Below are 19,097 nucleotides of genomic sequence, written 5' to 3'. Positions count from 1 at the left end.
AGAGGAAATGGCGTGTCACAAATTTTGAGGATCATCATTTAGTCTGGAGAAATAGTTTGCTGCTTTATAAAAAAAAAAGCCCTCCATAAAGCCAGAACATCTTACAATTCATCACTGATTGAAGAAAATAAAAACAACCCCAGGTTTCTCTTCAGCACTGTAGCCAGGCTGACAAAAAGTCAGAGCTCAGTACTCTGACTTTTTGTCAGCCTTTAACATAATGACTTCATGAACTTCTTCACAAATAAAATTTTTATCATTAGAGAAAAAATTACCAATAATCATCCTACAGATGTAATATTATCCACAGCTACTCTTAGTACCATTAATGTTAAGTTAGACTCTTTTTCTCTAATTGATCTTTCTGAGTTAACTTCAATAATTACTTCCTCCAAACCATCAACGTGTCTTTTAGACCCCATTCCTACAAAACTGCTCAAAGAAGTCCTGCCATTAATTAATGCTTCGATCTTAAATATGATCAACCTATCTCTAACAATTGGCTATGTACCACAGGCCTTCAAGGTGGCTGCAGTTAAACTCAAAAAGCCATCTCTAGACCCAGCAGTCTTAGCTAATTATAGGCCAATCTCCAACCTTCCTTTCATATCAAACATCCTTGAAAGAGTTGTCAAACAGCTAACAGATCATCTGCAGAGGAATGGCTTATTTGAAGAGTTTCAGTCAGGTTTCAGAGCTCATCACAGCACAGAAACAGCTTTAGTGAAGGTTACAAATGATCTTCTTATGGCCTCTGACAGTGGACTCATCTCTGTGCTTGTCCTGCTAGACCTCAGTGCAGCGTTCGATACTGTCGACCATAATATCCTATTAGAGCGATTAGAACATGCTGTAGGTATTACAGGTACTGTGCTGCAGTGGTTTGTATCATATTTATCTAATAGACTCCAGTTTGTGCATGTAAATGGAGAGTCCTCTTCACACACTGAGGTTAATTATGGAGTTCCACAGGGTTCAGTGCTAGGACCAATTCTGTTTACATTATACATGCTTCCCTTAGGCAGCATCATTAGAAGACATAGCATACATTTTCACTGCTATGCAGATGACACCCAGCTCTATCTGTCCATGAAGCCAGATAACACACACCAATTAGTTAAACTGCAGGAATGTCTTAAAGACATAAAGACCTGGATGGCCGCTAACTTTCTGCTTCTTAATTCAGATAAAACTGAGGTTATTGTACTCGGCCCTGAAAATCTTAGAAATATGGTATCCAACCAGATTCTTACTCTGGATGGCATTACCTTGGCCTCCAGTAACGCTGTGAGGAACCTTGGAGTCATTTTTGACCAGGATATATCCTTCAATCCACATATTAAACAAATATGTAAGACTGCTTTCTTCCATTTGCGCAACATCTCTAAAATTAGAAATATCCTGCCTCAGAGTGATGCTGAAAAACTAGTTCATGCATATATTACTTCCAGGCTGGACTACTGTAATTCATTATTATCAGGATGTCCAAAAAACTCACTGAAAAGCCTTCAGTTAATCCAAAATGCTGCAGCAAGAGTACTGACAGGGACTAGAAAGAGAGAGCATATTTCTCCTGTTTTGGCTTCCCTTCATTGGCTTCCTGTTAAATCCAGAATTGAATTCAAAATCCTGCTCCTCACATACAAGGTCTGAAATAATCAGGCCCCATCTTATCTTAATGACCTTGTAGTACCATATCACCCTATTAGAGCACTTCGCTCTCGCTCTGCAGAACTACTTGTTGTTCCTAGAGTATTTAAAAGTAGAATGGGAGGCAGAGCCTTCAGTTTTCAGGCCCCTCTTCTATGGAACCAGCTTCCAGTTTGGATTCAGGAGACAGACACTATCTCTACTTTTAAGATTAGGCTTCAAACTTTCCTTTTTGCGAAAGCATATAGTTAGGGCTGGACCAGGTGACCCTGAATCCTCCCTTAGTTATGCTGCAATAGACGTAGGCTCCCGGGGATTCCCATGATGCATTGAGTTTTTCCTTTCAAGTCACCTTTCTCACTCACTATGTGTTAATAGACCTCTCTGCATTGAATCATATCTGTTATTAATCTCTGTCTCTCTTCCACAGCATGTCTTTTATCCTGTCTTCCTTCTCTCACCCCAACCGGTCGCAGCAGATGGCCCCGCCCCTCCCTGAGCCTGGTTCTGCTGAAGGTTTCTTCCTGTTAAAAGGGAGTTTTTCCTTCCCACTGTCGCCAAAGTGCTCATAGGGGGTCATATGATTGTTGGGTTTTTCTCTGTATCTATGAAGCGCCTTGAGGCGACTTTTGTTGTGATTTGGCGCTATATAAATAAAATTGAATTGAATTGAATAAACATGCAATATATATATATATATATATTAAAATTATAGCATATACATATGCACAGAACAAAACATGAGAATTACTTACACCACATGACATTTTCATAGAAGTTGTTTTCTCTATATATCCAAGTTAGTCCCAAAATGTCCAGTCTTTGTTTTTGATCCTCTCCTTTTGCCTGCCTGCCTGGTGCTCCTGGAGGATGTTTGGTCATTTGTTTTGACACAAGCTGTTGGGGAATTATATAATATTTTTAACCAGCTTACGAAAGAGTTTCCAAAACCAAATTTGTGTAAAGTTGCAAATAGAAATTTCCAGTTAACTCTGTCAAATGCCTTTTCTGCATCAAGAGACAATATTATGGTTTCAATGTTTTTACTGTATGAGTAGTCTATTAAATTAAGTAGTCCACGTGTATTTGTTGATGAGTGCCTACCTTTTATGAAACCAGTTTGGTCAGGATGAATTAAAAGGGGGGTTATTTTCTCTAATCTCTTTGAGAGAGCTTTGCAGATTATTTTAAGGTCTACATTAATAAGGGATATTGGACGACAGCTTGAAGGAAATACAAGGTCTTTGCCTGGTTTTAGTAAGAGACTAATGTTTGAGTTCATATTTGGTGGTAGTCTGCCATTTTCTTTGATTTTCTGCAACGTTCTGTGAAAAATTGGTGCTAGAATCGTCCAGAATTTTTTGTAAAATTCTGCTGGAAAGCCGTCTGGACCCGGAGCCTTATTATTGGGCATACTTATCAGGACTTCCTGGAGTTCACCTGGCGTCAGTGGTGAATCCAGTGCCATTGCTTGGGTGTCTAATAATTTTGTTAGACACCCAAGTTATGTTGTAGAGAAATTGATCAATTTCGTTTTTAGATGGGTTTATTTGTGGTGTATTCGTTTCAGTTTTGCCAGAAAACATCTTGATGAAGACTGAGGAAAATACTCTGTGTGACGAGACAAAAGCTGAACATTTTGGAAGATGTGTGTCCCATTGCATCTGGTGTAAAAGTAACACAGCATTTTAGAAAAGGAACACATTACCAACAGTAAAATATGGTGTTGGTAGTGTGATGGTCTGGGGCTGTTTTGGAGTGGCCTAGTCAAAGTTCTGACCTGAATTTGATTGAGATGCTGTGGCATAACTTTAAAAAGACAGTTCATTCTCGAAAACCCTCCAATGTGGAGGATTTCTGAGCTCATTAACTTTTTTTTATCTGGTCTGGTCCTCACAGGACACCTACTGCAAACATGTGCTCTATAGCAGTCCCCAAGACCCAGGCCACGGACCTGACAGAAATGACCTTTTAGAAATGGCAGTTGGTGGAGGAATTATTCATATAACTCCTTTAGGAAAGGAAGCAATAAAATATAATGAAAACACCTCACTACATGTAAAACTATATAACTGGAAAGTTGTACATAAAGCATTAAAAAAGTAAAAATTGTAATTCTGCAAGAAAAGTTCCCTATCAGTGTTAAATGGATTTATATTACTGCTGCATATGTTTACAACTGAGGTCAAACCAGTACTGTTACCAAAAAAAGAAAGAAGATTTATTCATAACACACAGGAAAAGACCCAGGGAAACCAAGTTAAAATAAAAACAATAAAAACCCTGAAAACCATCAATTTCACACCCGAACCTCAACTCTCGCGTCCCGGTACCAAACGACTCACAGACCGGTCCGGGGGTTGGGGACTGCTGCTATGGAGCTGGAGCCAGAGATGTAAATATGGGAAAAGAAAGGGGAAACTGTCATGATTTGGGTGAGTGGGTGAGTGGATATTTTTCCATAGAGCTGGAGTTTCCACCCCTGGGTGGAGCTACTTCATTCAAATCACGATCTATCTTCTGCTAACCTGTGTTAGTGTGAAGCCACCAATTTGTTTCTATGCATCTTAGTTTTTGGCGTATGCTTACCTGATGTTCTTCTCCCTGTGGTTTTCAGGAATCCTCCGGTCCACCATTTCACTCTCGGCCACTTCAGGATAGAATAGAATAGAATTCAACTTTATTGTCATTGCACATGCACAGGTACAGGGCAACGAAATGCAGTTTGCATCCATCCAGAAGTGCTTTAGTGATATAGATATATTACAATATATATTAGCAATAATATAGATATGTGAATATATTACAGAAATAGGTCTATTATGGTATGTTATAATGTACATGGTATGAAGTATGTTGTGAATATTCTATAACTATAAGTATAAGTATGTACAAGCTATGTACAGGCTATGAAAAGGATATAAATATGAAAAACTATACAGAATATGAAATAAATAACTTTACAGAATCTGAGATATACAGTTATACAGAAATGGGAACTATGCAAGTTGTAAACAGTTGTAGGATTAAAAATTATCAAATGTACAGAATGATTATTTACACAGAGCTATACAGTAGTGCAGTTAAGATAAGTGAGATATACTGTAATTCCTACAGAGGCTATATAAAGTGCTAGTGGTTGTGAGTGGTGGTTCAGTCCATGTTATTATTGTGTGTTTGAGGGTACAGTTGTCCATTGTGGCTGTGTGTATGTTCAGTCCATGTGTTAACATGGGTCAGATGTCAGGAGGCAGAGTTCAGGAGTCTGACGGCTGTGGGGAAGAAGCTGTTCCGGTACCTGGTGGTCTTAGTCCGGAGGCTCCTGTAGCGCCTCCCAGAGGGCAGGAGGGTGAAAAGTCCATGTGATGGGTGACTGGGGTCTTTGATGATTTTCCCAGCCCTTTTCAGACACCGCTTCCTGTAGATGTCTTTTATGGCAGGAAGTGGTGCTCCGGCGATGCGCTGGGCAGTTTTCACGACCCTCTGCAACGCCTTCCGGTCCGAGGTAGAGCAGTTCCCGTACCAGACTGTTATACAGTTGGTCAGGATGCTCTCGATGGTGCAACGATAGAAGTTCACCAGGATGTCTGAGGTCAGGTGGTTCTTCCTCAGAGTCCTCAAGAAGAAGAGGCGCTGGTGAGCGTTCTTGACCAGCTTGGAGCAGTTGGTCGTCCAGGTGAGATCCTCGGAGATGTGGACTCCCAGGAACTTGAAGCTGCTCACACGCTCCACAGCCGTCCCCTTAATGTGGATGGGTGGATGTGGGTCAGCATTCCTCCTGTAGTCCACGATGAGCTCCTTGGTCTTCTCGGTGTTAAGCAGCAGGTTGTTTGTGTCGCACCACTCAGCCAGACGATCCACCTCCTCCCTGTAGGCGGCCTCATCGTTGTCACTGATGAGGCCAATCACCGTGGTGTCATCTGCAAACTTAATGATGGTGTTGGAACCATCAGCAGGTCTGCAGTCGTGGGTGAAGAGGGAGTAGAGGAAAGGGCTCATCATTGTGATGGTAGATGAGCAGCGGTTATCCAGCCGGACATGTTGGGGGCGGTTGGTCAGGAAGTCCAGTAACCATTTGCAGATGAGGGAACTGATGCCCAGGTCTGTCAGTTTCCTGATGAGTTGTGAGGGGTGGATTGTATTGAATGCTGAACTGAAGTCTATAAACAGCATTCTGGCGTATGTGTTGTTGTTGTCCAGGTGTGAGAGGACAGAGTGCAGTGCGATGGAGACTGCATCCTCTGTGCTCCTGTTCTGGCGGTATGCAAATTGGTGGGGGTCCAGGGTGGGGGGGGGAGACAGGATTTGAAGTGTGCTAGGACCAGCTGCTCTAAGCACTTAGTGATGATGGGGGTGAGTGCTACTGGGCGCTAGTCATTGAGGCAAGATGGGTTGGAGTTTTTGGGTATCGGGACGATGGAGGTGGATTTGAAGCAGGCCGGTACCACAGCGTGGGCCAAGGACAGATTGAATATGTCTGTGAGCACTCCTGCAAGCTCCCCAGAACATGCTCTGAGAACACGCCCGGGGATGCCATCAGGACCTGCAGCCTTGTGGACATTGATCCTGCTCAGCACCGCTCCTACATCGGTGGGGGAGAGAGTCAGAGGTTGGTGGTCTGGCGTCACGTCTGCTTCGGTTGTGGTTGTGGGGTTCCCTCGCTCAAAACGAGCATAAAAGTTGTTGAGCTCATTGAGGAAGGAGACATCAGAGGATGCAGGGGAGGGTTTGGTGGTCCTGTAGTCTGTAATGGTCTGGAGTCCTTGCCACATGCGTCAGGGGTTGGAGTTGGAGAAGTGTTCTTCTACCTTCTTTTTGTAATGGTGTTTGGCTTTTTTGATGCCCTTCTTTAGATTAGCCCTGGCTGTGCTGTAGGCGTGTGCATCTCCTGACCTAAAGGCGATGTTGCGGTCCTTCAGGAGGAGACGAACATCCCGGTTCATCCAAGGCTTCTGGTTGGGGTACATGGTGATCCGTTTCTGGGTGGTGACACTGTCTGTGGTTTCGGAGATGTAATCCAGTACAGATGAGGCGTACTGGTCCAGGTCTGTGTGGGTGAACATATTCCAGTCTGTGTTTTTAAATCTGTCCTGGAGCACTGCGTCTGTCCCCTCTGGCCACACTTTCATTGTCCTCACAGCAGGTTTCACATGCTGTGGATGTGGATGCTGGTCTACTTGGTAATCACAGTCACAGCCAAGCTCTGTTGGGTTTTCATTCACCTGCCTGCCTCCCTGCTGCTGCTCAAAGGGGCCCTCGGCTTCTGGACACTCACCCGGACCACTTTGACTGCCTTCCACTAACGCCAGCCTCCACCTGCAAAACCTGTAAAACACTTCCTGTTTACTTACTCCTCTTACATGAAAAATCGCTGCCATCACTTATATTTCTCTTTCTGTGTTCCAGTGCCACTGACCTCCGCTGCCTGAGCCACCATTCTCTCCCTGAGTTGTCTCCATAGCTTATGTGTTCACTTCATAGTTTCTAGTTCATGTTCCATTTCTTAGTTCAGAGCTCATGTTCAGACATATTGCTCACATTCGAGATTGTGTAGTTCATAGCCATCACCTGACTGTCAGAGTGATTTCTAAATAAAAGTTTGGTTATCACTTTTGAACCTTTTGCCTCCGTTGTTTCTGTGTTTGGGTCCAATGAACTGGTTTTAGCCAACCGGCCATAATAGAAAGACCGAACACAGAGCATGTGGGGAGGACGCAACAAAGATGACACAGGAGATTAGGACAACACAGCTGAACAAAACGTAACTAGGAAGGCAGAGGAAGCTACCTGAACACAACACGCACACAAAAAAGCTAAACGGGAAGAAACAGAACTCGGAAACACAAACGCACCTTGACAGAGTAAAGAGATGGTACAGGATACACAGGGATAAGATGCAGGAATCTCTGAAGATGACTTGGGGGACAGAGGTCATTGACCCAAGACATGTTTGAGTTTTGTTTTTTGCCTTTTTTGCCTAAACCAAGTGTAATGTTTCTAAAACAACCGGAAATAAAGCTGTTTCGTTTGTGGGCAAACAACTGAGTATTCTGTTTATGACCAGTGATAAAAAAAAATAGTCTCCTTCGTGCGTCCAGAAATGCACATTTCTGAGTTTGAGCTTGCGGGGTTTTGTTTGTTTGTTTGTTTGTTTTGTTTTTGCCAGCTAAAGCAAAAACAATCGGTGGGGTATCTGAGCTGGTCAAGTATAACATTGCTTACTTTCCAAGACCTTTTTTTTGTGAGTGTTGTATGTGGGCTGTGATGCTTCTCCTAGGGCCATACCTGAGCTTGTCCTTGCAACTGTTTCTGTTCCTCGGGTGAGGGAGGCTAAGGTTCAGGCAGTCCTTTCACCTATTCCTGTACCTCAGGTGAGCCTGGGTTGTCAGAAGAAATGGCTCTGAGGCCCACCTGCCTGAACTGTTGCAGTCCACACCACCATAATCTGGGCCAGAGCTTGGACCAGCTTTCCCACCACCAGAGTCTGTGCTGGGGCCAGAGGTCTCCGCTCTGCACCTTTGACCAAGTCTAGCCCAGCTCAGTCTAGTCCTGAGCCAGAGCCAGTGCCAGACGGTCCTGTGTTTTCTGAGCCAGCTCCACCTCAGCCAAAGGGTCTCGGGTTGCCTGAGCCAGAGATCTTGGCCCAAGATAACCCCTTTGAAAATATGTTGCAGTAGAACAAATACTAAAGAAAATCATCAATCAACATATGGACATTACCAATGCATGACTGATGCTGTTGAAGTGAAAAACAGCATAGCTTGATGTTTTTCAGTTTGGCACAATTCAGCACCATCTCTGAAAGATGAAATTGCTTAGGTATTGAATAGCAGAAATTAGGCTTTCCTGTTGGTAATTCTAGCAAAACAAAAAAAATACAAAAGAAGACAGCCATGCTTTAAACAACGGCGGACTGGGGCTTTAAGTGTAAACCACTGAGCAGAAAAATAATGTTTTCAATGGGAAACTGCTCTTCAAGCACAATAGGAGATAGATTTTCTTTGGAGCAAGACAGTAAAGATAAGACAGAATTCATGCTAACGTTCTTCAAACGTAAAAGGTAATTTTGGTCTCTTGTTTCTTGTCTAATGAATATCTGCTGGAGCGGACAAAAAACTGATATCTGTGAGATCTGTGCATTCAGCAGAGACATTGTTTGTCCATTTTTATATGCCATCTTTTGAACGTAGAAATCGGCACTTTGTGTTTAGATCTTTTTGCAGAATCTGTTTACCTGCTCTTTAATTATTTGTTTTAGCTGTGTTTAGTAATCAGGAAATTGTTTCCTAAGCTTTTAGCTGATATTCTGGCATTTCTGTAAATACCATAAACACCTATATTTAAATAACGGAACTCGTGGCACAGCCTGTAAAACCAGATGTTCCCCATCTGCCCTGGTACAGGGGGCATTGGGGTTCAACGGGTTAACAATTATAGGAAGTGCTGGCTTGGAAACAAAAACAGGATGATTAGATTAGCAGCAGAAGACATTGTCTCTTTCCTAATAGTTAGCATAGCAATAGAAATGTCAAAGACTGGTTTGTAGTCTACACACACACTGGTGGGCAAAGAAAAAATAAACCTCTTTTTACTTTCTCAGAGACACCAAACATTGTTTTATTAGAGGGGCTCTCTGACATGCCAAACAATGTTTTTTTAATTGGAGATTATGTATCTGAATTTCAGGAGCGGGACCACGCCTCCAAACACGCTCCTTTCAGTTGCCATCTATATAGGTTCCCCCCAGTTCTGCAACTGTTCATTCTCGTTTACGTGCCCCACCCTCCCTCCTTGTTCTCAATTCTTTAACTTCTTCACTTCTATTTAGTACATGGGGATCTGCCAGGCCCGGGAGCCGTCGCCAGTCCCCTTCGAGGCCTTCCCCAAACCGCAGCTCAATTCATGTCCAAGCATTCAGCTAGTGTGTCTTTTCACAAACACATGAAAAGATGTTGCTGTAGCTCAGGAGACAGAGCAGATTATCTGCAAATCAGAAGGTTGTTTGTTTGATCCCTGGCTGCGCCAGTCCCCATGCCAAATATCACTGGCAAGATACTAACCTCAAGATACTCTCTGATGCATCAGAGTATGAATGTGTGTGAATGTTATATAGAAAACACTTGCACAGAAAAAAGTGCTTGTATGAATGTGTGAATGAGGCAAGTTGTGTAAAGTGCTTTGAGTACTCAGAATAGGAACGCGCTATGTAAGAAACAGTCCATTTACCATTACAAAAATCTGCTTCTTTAGTTTGGAAAAAGTCCACAGAAACAAAGCAAACAGTCTTTGAAATAGTGGCACACTATCAGTTCTTGTTTTACTTTTTGTACGATGACAGCAACGACAGTCTTCCCTGGGAAGAGGGGACTTCTGGTGTGAACATCCAACATGCTGCATGGGACTGTTGTGGCAGAGTTGATGGGCAACGACGAGGTGGAGGAGTAGACCCTGAGGTTCCTTGCCTTGTTACTGCCTTACAGCTCTCCAGGTGTCACCTTGCTGCTTTCCCGCCATAAGACTAGTCCTCCCCAGCTGCGTTTATGGCCAGAATGTGGGGTGAGGATGAGGAGTCAGCTGACCCAGTGGCTTCCTCTACACCCTTGGCAAGAAAGAAGCGGTGCCTCCGCTGTCGGCTCACCCCATCGCCATAGGAAACCACAGCCTCTCTGAATAGAGTGGACATCAAGCCATTGGATCAAGTAGTGGGGTAGAGTAATGGCAGCTTCTCGCCATCAGCTCTCTCTAGAACTGAGAGAGCTGGGATTCCTTGGGGGGTCCTAAAAAAAGTACCCCTTATGAGGTCCTAGAGCCAAAAATCGACCTTGCCATAAAAAGTGCTATAAAAAGATTATACATTAATATTTTTTTCCACTTTAAATTAGCCAATATTTTAGACCTACTTCTCCTTGAAATATTCATATAAAGTTTTAATTATATTTCGCGGATTTTAACCCTTTATATCCCGGTTTTGTCACATGAGCGCACGGCCGTTTTTGGCGAAAAAAATGAAAAAATGAAATATTTTCCATAAAATACATTTGACAGTTATATTTTATTGTACTTTTAATTAGGCCTTTGGATGGACCAAAGATTGGCACCAACAGTCATTTCGATCGCCTTTTATTTTTTTTGCAGGAGCGCATTTCATAAAATGCACACACTATCGGTCCCAATCGACCACGCCCAAAAAAGTGCTATAAAAAATTTATACATTAATATTTTATTCCACTTTAAATTAGCCAATCTTTTAGACCTACTTCTCCTTGAAATATTCATGTCAAGTTTTAATTACATTTCGCGGATTTTAACCCTTTATATCCCGGTTTCGTCACATGAGCGCACTGCTTTTTTTGCCCCAAAAAACATAAAACTTGAATATTTTCCAAAAAAAACATTTGAGGTAATATTCAATTGTTATTATAATTAGGCCTTTAGATGGACTAAAGATTGGCACCAACAGTCATTTCGATCGCCTTTTTTTTTTTTTTTCAGGACCAGAAAATGGTCTCCAGGCGGCAAATGCTCCTCCTCTAGGCCGAAATAAGTGCATTCTTGCCGGGGTAAGTCGCGACGATTACCGGGGCACGATCACCGGGGACTCATTTTTGCAGCACACACATCCGATACCACGTGACAACAAATACGTCATTTCCTGTTGACTAAAAAAAAAAAAGCACCCTCATATGGTCCTAGGGGCCGAAAATGGTCCTGCCCGATCAGCGGGCGAAGCCGCTGCTGCACGCCGGAAATGAGGCTTCATTCCCCGCAGGTCTGTCTAAGCAGCCCGCTGTTTTCCAGCCCCGGGTCAAATGTGGAGCAAGGGCGCCACCCGGTGGACAAATAAAAAAATTACAATTCTAAGGCCTCTTCTACAAAACAAAAACGAAACCTAAGCCGTCACCCAGATGTTAACGGTAATAATTCTGCAGTGAAAAATAGCGTTTATAATGGAAGTCAATGGGGCGATTTATGGCTCTAGGACCTCAAGTGGATGGCGGTTTGTAGCTTAGCCACTTTAAGCTAATCGAATAAACGGAGACTGCAATTCTAAAGAAAAAAGGAAAAAAAAAAGTGTTAGAAGGTTTGGCTATATTCTATTCAACACAGTGAAAATGGCCTAATATTAAAAAACGCTGAGGACGAAAAAATGGCCGTAGGTCTCCCTGAGGGTTAAGACAATACTGACTTCAGATTCTGTCTGTCCCATGCACCGCCGATCCAGCGGAACTTGATTCACTAGGTTTTGTTTTCAGGTCGGCAAATAGAGAGATTGTGTTGCTTTCCTCCGTGTTGACAGAGTCGTAGGCTGTAAATGAAAGACTAAAGTCAGATTTTGGGAATATCAGGGCTGAGAGGGAAAAGGCTGCCTTTCTAATAAATGAGACTGCTGTCTCAGAGTGTGAGCTTAAGAACAACTTTGCATCTTGGAATCTGTTCGTGATACCTTACCTTATGTTTCCAAGTTTGCCAGTGTTAATTTGTCCAATTCTGAATCAAATGTCATGTCTGTATGTAACATGTTGGGGCCTGTCATGTTTCCTTCTGAACCAGAGAGATCGGTTAAGAAGTAGAAAAACAATTAAGCAAAGCAGCAAACAATTAATTTGTGTTAAATATCCTGCCAAGTTAAAGATAATTTTACCTTCCAAATGAGCATTTCCAAAGACTTTTAGTTCATTACAGTCCGCTGTGAATGAAACAGTTTGTCGGAGAGCACATTCCAGGACTGAATATTATACTTCTGAAGGGTCAAAGTCAGCTTTCATGGAACTAGGACTTGTGTGTTTAGAGACTGGCTCTGGTGTTTGTGCAACCTTGGCAATGTCTAGAGAGACAAGCTTTGCTGCTAACTTGGTGTCCTCAGAGACTAAGGCTCAGCCCAGGCCCTGTGCAGAAACTGAACTGGCAGCTTAATTTCTCGGTCTCAGCTCGGTGCTCAGGAGAGTCCATCAAGCATCTTGTTGTGTCAGCTGGGAGTTTAGGGCCCAACCAGCAGCTTCGTGTGTCATGTTGGGGTTCAGGAGAGCCCAGCCAGCAGGGGGACAGGATTTTTGTCATGTTGGATGTCTGTTATGATGTAATGTTTGTACATTTAAGATACAACACCCCAAACACTGGATGAAAACAAACCCACATACACATAGAAATATATGTATATTTCTATGTGTATTTGTATACAAAACAACAGCTTATGTCACTACAGAAAAGAATATAGCCCATATGGTTTTCACTGCCCTATGCATAGCCAAGAAAACAGTCCTCATGAAGTAGAAAATAAAAATAATCTTAATTCTAACCAATATAGAAATTATCTAATAGATTACATTAGTCTTGATACAGCCTCTGCCACCACATCAGATCAATTGCTCTGGGCTCCTTTGATCAGCTCCATCACCTAGTGGGGGTGGGGGGGTCATAGTTTGGTCCCACCTTCGCTGTTGTGATTGGTGTGGGGGTAGGGACAGGCTTGGGGCGTCGGGGGATTCCCCAGAAGCGTTTTGCTTGGAGGGCTCAACCCGGGGTTGTGGTCATGGCCTGTTAAGGGCTCTGTTGGCTCTTAGGTGACGGTTTCCTCATGGCTGCGTGCAGCGGGGCTAGGGGAGGGTCTGTGCTGACGGACGTGGGTTACTGACCTGGGAGCCTGGCTCTCCCTGGGTGGGTCCAGGGCAGGCGGGGGGTTCTGGGGGTGCTCCGTCTCCGGGCTGGGGCCCTGGCTGGGCCTTGGGGGCTTGGGTCCTGGTTGGTGTGTCACCGGGGTTGTGGGCAGGTGGGTGTATGGGGGCTCAGCCCTGGTGCAGGGTGCCGCCGGTGCATCAAGCCACCTGGGGGGCTCTTCAACTGGTGGGGGAAGCTGTTACATCTTGCAGGAGGTCTCCTCTCTCCAGGAACTGACTCTGCAGGTGGGGAGAGATATAGGAGAGGTGGAGGAAGATCCTAGCCTGGGCGTCTATGTCTGGAAGATAAGTGGATGACGGGGTGGGTGCAGTTTTCTCTGTGGTGGGGTTGGGTGGGCTGCCCCGGGCTCTGTGGGGCCGGGCGGCGCTGCTGAACTGGGCCCCGGTCCGGATGGGCCTGGCTAGGAGGAGGAGTTGGCCGTCCGATTGGGGTCTGGAATGTGGGGCCTCCCTGCTGCTGCCGAGTCGGGGCCGTCTGCTTCTCTCCACCCCAGGGAAAAGGGTAACACTACCTGGGTCTAGGTGCAGTTTCCCCCTCCAGGGGCAAGGGTACCTAGACCTGGGGCTTAGAGTACGCTTGGGGAGTGTGATTGTGTGTACAGTGTCTCTTTATGTCTGTCTCCACGTTGGGTGAGTGCTGAGTAACTGCATATGAGAGCATGAGGGTGGGAATGGATGTCTGTATCTGCGTGTGCCTGTTTGTTTGTGTCTATATGTCAGGTTGGGTATCAGACGCCACCTCACTAGGGACATCTCAGGCCCTCCATGGTATGGAGGCCTTTCTCCCCCCACCACTCCCCCTGCCAGTGGCAGACATCGGTGCATTGGTGGTTCTTTGTGTCCGGGGATGGGCGTCCAGGTACCCACCGGCTCACTCCTTGGCGGCCGCTTATCGGGGCCTGGAGCCTGGGGCTCGCTCGGGCTCCTTCGGGGGTGGGGTGCCCTCGGCCTCTCGGCCTGGGGCTCGGTCACTCTGGCACAGCTGGCTGCAACCCCCCCTGGCTTCTGCTCCACGGCTGCTGAGTGACCCCTCATCTGGGGCTCTCCTCAGCTCTTTCCGGGTTAGTGGCACGGTTTCCCCTCCGTTGGTCTTCCTTGGTCTCCTTTGCTCTTACGGCCTCTGGATGTCTGGAGCCTTGATCTCCTCCATACCTGCTTCATGCCCAGGAGGATGGGGCTTTGGCTCCCCACACCCTCTAGCAGATCATTATATGAAGGAACCTTTTAAATACAAGCGTGGTCACGCTCACAGGTATACACACGGGTGCTCACACAAAAAAACGACACCCTTTTTGGCTCCTACCTCAAAGCACACTGTGCGCTGTGGATCTTACGTGCTGCACAATAATATTTAATATTTAGTATTTACTGTTATATTCACATAGATCATCGCGATGTTGTTGTTTATTATATTGCTCTCTTTTTCTTTGCTTGTTTTCTCTTTTTTCTTTCTCAACAGGTGATCCAGGTGATTGATATATGTATTTTTTGTCTGTTTGTTTTGTTAGTTTTTGCCCCTTATCACCGTCCCTCTTCCCCGCTCTTTTTCTTTCCCTCTTTCTTTCTCCCTTTTCTTTTCCCCAGTCAAGTCTGTCCCACAGTCGATGGTCATTGTTCATTTTCATTTCATTTCATTTTTATTTATTTCACACTTGGTACTACAAATCAAACAAAACAACCACATCTTCTGTCAACAAAACACAACAACCATGTGTGAAAAGGAGCAGGAAGAAGAAAATATTCTTATTAAACCCTGCCCCCTATCTACCATCGAACTTATATCACCAGTGGGCACCAAAAATCAGGAACAAACTAATATTGACATTTCTCTCCGGTCGAATCCCAAACCAACATCACATTCATTCGCATTCTTCATACTGAGTTATCGTTTTAAACATATAACACTTTTTAAAACATTGTAAATTTATACAATTCTTTAAATTATAATGAAGTGAATTCCACAGTCTTATACCCCTAACCGTTGTGCTCATTAATCTTTGTGTAGTCCTGGCTAACTGATGTTTAAAATAAAATTTCCTTCTATTCTCTTCTCCCCTTGAACACATCAAAAATACTCTTTGTAACTTAAAAGGCAAAATATTATTTTTAGCCTTAAACATAATTAATAATGTCCGTAATTTCACTAAATCTCCTAATTTTAATAATTTTGATTCTATAAATAATTTGTTTGTATGTTCTCTATATTTAACATTATGAATTATTCGTATAACTTTCTTCTGTAATAGGTTTAAAGGTTTTATGGTATTCTCATATGTATTCCCCCAAACTTCAACACAATAGTTGATATATGAAAAAAACAAAGAAAAATATAAAATACGCATTGTTTTATAATTTAATAAATCTCTTATACTACCCAAAATATAAATACTTTTGACCATTTTCTTTCTAATATGTTCAATATGAGATTTCCATGTCAAATTCTCATCCACTATTACACCCAAAAAACGAAATTCAGTAACTCTTTCAATCAATTCTTCCTCTATAAACATAATGACTTTATCCTCCTTTACACGATTGCCAAATATCATATATTTCGTTTTTGTCAGATTCAAAGATAATTTATTTACATCAAACCATTTTTTTATTCTTAACATCTCAGAAGTCATAATTTCAACCAAGTCTTTCAAATTCTCTCCAGAGCAATAAAAATTTGTGTCATCTGCAAATAAAATCGAATTTAACCTTTTAGATACGTCACAAATATCATTAATATATAAATTAAAGAGTTTAGGTCCCAAAATAGAACCTTGAGGAACACCACATACAATCTTAAGTCTTTCAGAAGTATTGCCAAAATAATAAACATATTGCAACCTATTCTCTAAATAACTCATTAACCAATTCAATGCTACTCCTCTCACTCCATAGTTATACAATTTAGAAATCAAAATAGAATGTTGTATCGTATCAAAAGCTTTTTTTAAATCAACAAATACTCCCACTGTGTATTTATTATTATGTGTTGCAGATGAAATATCTTCAATAAAAGTCAACAACGCTAATGCCGTTGACCTATTTTTACGAAATCCAAATTGGTTTTCATGTATTAGTTGATATTTTTCAATAAAACTATCAAGTCTTTGTGCAAAGAGTTTTTCTAGCAATTTTGAAAACTGTGATAAAAGAGACACTGGCCTATAATTGTTAAAACTATGCTTATCTCCTGATTTATATAATGGTATTACTTTTGCCACTTTCATTCTGTCAGGGAATACTCCTGACTGTAGCGAAAGATTAAAAATATAACAAAGAGGAGTACTTATACAATCTATTGTCTTTTTAATTATGACCATGTCTATACCATCACAATCAGTAGATTTTTTATTTTTACAATTTTTTACGATTGCTACTATTTCTTTTATGGTAGTATCGGCTAAGAATATGGAATTAACCATTCTATTATCACCTATCCAGGCTTCCTCATCTCCTGAATCATCATTTTTCCTGATTAGATTTGCTAAAGTAGGTCCAACATTTACAAAAAAAGAATTGAATTCGTTTGCTACTTCGGTCTTATCTTTAACAACTTGATTATTATTAATAAAATAATTAGGCCGAACTTTGGGTGTGTTCTTATTACCCAATACCTCTTTAAAAATATTCCAAATGCCCTTAATATTATTTTTGTTTTCCTGAAAAACTTTATTATAGTAATCTTTCTTAGCTTTCCTCAATATTAATACCAACTTATTTTTATATAGTTTATATTTCATTTCCGCATTTTTAATTCTATATATTATATACTCCCTATATAAATTATTTTTCTTTTTACACGCATTTGCAAGACCCTTAGTTATCCAAGGTTTCCTATTTATATTCTTTTTCTTATGCTTAAATGATATCAATGGACAATGTTTATCATACAAGGCCAAATATATATTTAGAAATACTCCGTATGCAATGTTGACCTCATTAACATAAACCTCCTTCCAGTCCGTTTCCATGAGATCTTGTCTAAACCTATTAATTGCTTCATCATTTCTTAACCTTCTATAACTCACAAAACTAGCTTCTTTCTTTCTTTTCATATTTAAATCGAAAATAAAAAAGACTGGTAGATGATCGCTTATATCATTTATGATGAGGCCACTTTCAATATTATTCTCCAAACTATTAATAAAAATATGATCAATTAGTGTTTCTGATTTCTCCGTTATTCTACTCGGCTTTATAATTAAAGGATAAAATCCTTTACCATATAATAATTCAAAAAAATCTGACGAAGCCTTATCATTTGTCACTTTACAAAGATCAATATTGTAATCACCACACAAACATACAGTCTTATTTCCCTTAACCTTACTCAATAAATTTTCTACTGCTTCTGTAAATAACTCAATCTGTGATCCCGGTTTCCTATATATACACGTTACAATTATATTACTTCTCTTTTCTATATCCAATTCTACTGTCACAGACTCCATTAAATCATCCATAACAACAGACATACGTTCAACTTTTTTACATTTCAAATCACAATTAACGAAAAGTGCCACCCCTCCTGCCTTTGTCTTAATTCTATTCACAAAGTACAAATCGTATCCTTCAATACAAAAATTACAACCCTTATTCTCATCTAACCATGTTTCAGACAGAGCAATTATTTGAAACTTGCCTCTCAGACTATACAGAAAATCTTCAATCGAAGCAAAACTTCTATAAAGACTTCTGCAGTTAATATGAATTAAAGAAAATGTATTGGCTATATCAACCTTATCCCTGAATTGCTCCTCTGTAAAATAATCACATGTGACATTAATTGTATTAAGCACATTCCTTTCAGGGTCAATACCTACTTCAAAATCATATGATTTATAATCTGTGTCGTCAAACATAATGCATAAATTATTCTAACGCTATCTATTACCTCATAAGAAAGAGAAGGAAACAAAAAAAAGAGAAAAGAAGGAGAAAAAAAAAACTGAAAAAGGAAAGAAAAGATCCTAAGCAATCTCACATTCATTTATCAACATATTTTAAAGTCCGTTGATCTTGTTATCTTCCATATCCAATTTTACAATTTCCTTTTGTCCTTTTCCTCCCGAAGTAGCATTTGACCTTGCCAAAAATAAACTAGTTATAGCCATAATTGGTCGCAACCATTTGTCTATCTTAATCATATTATCACGTATAATTGTCCAATTCCTCAAGTTCCTTAATCGTTACAACCTTGGCTTCTTCTGGTGTTCCATTCAGTTTAATCATCACTTTGCAATTCCTGGTCCAGGTTGCTTGAATCTTTTTCTCCTTCCGTAAAATACGAGCTTGTCTTGCAATATCTGCATTTCTTTTTGTAAGATGTTCATTCAGATATACTCCACTTCCTTTCAAAAGGCTGGACCGTCTCAGCAATTCTACTTTGTGTTTTCGATTCACAAATCTCACTACAATTGCTGGAGGAGCATTTTTGTGCCTTCTAGGAAGAGTATAGCATGCAGATATATTGTTACTATGCAGGGGAAGATTTTTACTCGAAAAGAATTCCACAACCTGCCGTTCCAACGATTGTAGCTCCTCCATCGGGGGCACGTCCTCTCCTCGTTTTGCACCAGTCCCAGATTCGGTAACTCTCGCATATGTTCTGTGTTTAGTTTCCAGACCTGTAATGACCATTTCCTCGAGTCGAGCCTGCTGTTCTAGGTCGTCCACCTTCCTTTCCAAAAAATGGATTGTCTTATCTTTCTCCTTGACCAGATCTTTTAGATCTTTGATTTGCTCCATCATCGACATTAATATTCCTTGTTGCTTATT

The sequence above is a fragment of the Mchenga conophoros genome, linkage group LG14 (assembly GCF_057382185.1).
Source record: "Mchenga conophoros isolate Kocher_MC1m ecotype Shallow Benthic linkage group LG14, M_conophoros_male_GT1.1, whole genome shotgun sequence".
Classification (NCBI taxonomy): Eukaryota; Metazoa; Chordata; class Actinopteri; order Cichliformes; family Cichlidae; genus Mchenga; species Mchenga conophoros.
The sequence above is the reverse complement of the archived record's forward strand: the minus strand, read 5'-3'. Positions refer to the sequence as shown.